General features: G+C 38.7%; 1 long non-coding RNA gene across 1 annotated transcript; it reads left to right on the forward strand.

Moving 5' to 3' along the window:
* Positions 1 to 722: 722 nt before the first annotated feature.
* LOC116427067 (uncharacterized) lies at positions 723 to 1,979 on the forward strand. Its single transcript, XR_004235021.2, has 3 exons — positions 723 to 880; positions 954 to 1,137; positions 1,492 to 1,979. It is a non-coding gene; the product is annotated as an uncharacterized LOC116427067 (long non-coding RNA).
* Positions 1,980 to 2,345: the final 366 nt, after the last annotated feature.

Genomic DNA, 2,345 nt, shown 5'->3' on the forward strand with positions numbered 1-2,345 from the left:
TTCGAAGGGTGGCGTGTGTCCGGCATAATCCGGGGAACGTCAGACGACGTGTCCCGTCAGAGAGATCTCGGCCGACGTGTTGGTCCGCCGTTAGGGATGCAAGTCAGGGTAGCCGCATTGCGCCACCCCCACTATCAGTCGGGCCAGCTTTATAAAAGGTATGCTTGTAATTTTCGTTCCGCCGCCGGCGCGGCCGGCGATGCGGTTTCCGGCCGGCCGGTGTACGGTAACACCGGAAACGCCGTCGTCGCGGACTTCTTGACCGTTAAATCGTGTTTACGTAACGAGGACCGCGCACGAGCATCGTAGCTGCCCGTTAGCACGGGATTATAGCAGATCGAGGAGGGAGTGCAGCAGAGATACGAGTTCTGGAGTTGGTAATAATGTGCCGCGATGCACGATGTAGTGAGGCAATTAGGAAAATAATATTTCATTTCTCGGTGAATCGCGATTGTTGATTACGAATTTCCTCAATTGCCTTCATATTCGTTGGCAAAGAGTATCTTTGTTTCCAAGTATATCGCTATCTTTCTCGTTACTTTGATGTGAACCTTGAATTGAAATACAGTGCGTCGGTTGTCTGAAGTAATAGGGACCAAGTATGATTGGTTCAGACAATTAAGTAAAAGAAGTAATTTAAATATAGAATTCATTTGATAATTCAGTTCATAAACGAAATTTCTATAATAAAAACTCATCGGTTTGATTTTAACACGACGATTACTATAACAGTCCTATTCATTGTCATTGAGTGCAAAGAACTATCGCGATGCATTCGAAATTCACGTCATCCGCGCAGATGACGTAGATAGATAATCACCTAGTATTTCCGCCGAGATAGAAAGGATTCACGGATCGTCGAGCATCGGACCAGCGGACAGTGAGCGCGATCAAGCTAGCCAAAAGTCCTTTTTAAAAGTTTTATCTCAACCGAAAAACTGTTGCTGTTTCAGATAGCTGAATATGTGAGGAACAATGTCCTACAAAGCTTTTTATCCTTCGCGCATCCGAAAAGCGCTGAGTTATCTTGAAAGTTAGACATTCTTCGACTACGTGTTTTACCTTTAATATTCTTCATGACACTTTCTATGTTTCGGAACAGTTGTGCGAATTTTTCTTCAGTATCAAAGTTTTCCGGTAAGTATACACTCTACTTTTAATAGTTCATTACCTTGTTACCATGAATCTTTATGCAAATACTGACATTTTGACACTAGAACTACCGTAACAGTCAAAATGACTGATTTCGATTGTTTCGTTTCGCAGTTATTGGTATCTTAAAAGCATTGAATATCTGAAATGATCTTGAAAATAAATAGCTTCACTTGAATACTATACTGAATGTTTCAAGAAACCGAAAATAATTTATTGTTACAATTTTTATAGAGATTACATTCAATTGTTTTAAATCCGCGGTAGTTCCAGTGTTAACAGAACTATTATATCGCCGATTTTTCATACAGTCGTACAACTTGAGTGATTTTGTTGTAGATCATGACGTCCCGGCATTCTTTCAAGCACAGTAGTATTCAGAAAGGTTCTGAGATTGTTATCTAAACATAAAATCCTCCGCACACATCCGCCTTTTTGTTCTAGACTGATTTGTTTATCACGGCGCAGCGTTTTAACCCTTTGCGGACGAAGATTCTCTGAAATATACAAAATCCTCAACAGACGAAGCGAAATTATATATCAATTACTTAAACAATAGAAAGATAGGAAACTACGTGCTGATCTCTTGCTCTTCGAGTAATTAAATCATCTGTGTACGACTTAGTCTTCCAAATATGAAAATTTCATCTCGTCGAAATGTCGACATCCGTTCGCAAAAGGTTAAAAGCCACTAAGTCATTAGCTTTAATACTTCGAAACAAATATTTTTCATATAACTTTACATCACTTTCAACCTCAGCAATTTATCAACGGAACTATTGTAATTAAATTTTGCTCATACAGAAAATTGGCAGAAAGTCATTAAATGAAACAATTATATACTATTTATGTGTTATCATATATTATATATTATTGCATACTACATCACATAACATATGATATACAAATATATATCTTTTTATATATTTATATGAAAATATATGTAACCTATATTAATAAATTTATTGTTACATGCCATACAGTTGCATATTATTGTATATTATTATATTACACCCTCACATTTCCTCGAAAAATGTCGATACAAGCCTATCTATAATTTTGGCCGGGCAGATCGGGTAAATACCCCCCTGTGCAATGGATCGATTTGACCAACGATAAATCCAGCGTGCAACCGTGTTTCCTGGCGTCCCATTTTTTCTCCGCCGACGACGTCGGCCGGTTAATTTCCCCGT

The sequence above is a fragment of the Nomia melanderi genome, chromosome 14, assembly GCF_051020985.1.
Source record: "Nomia melanderi isolate GNS246 chromosome 14, iyNomMela1, whole genome shotgun sequence".
NCBI classification, from domain to species: Eukaryota; Metazoa; Arthropoda; class Insecta; order Hymenoptera; family Halictidae; genus Nomia; species Nomia melanderi.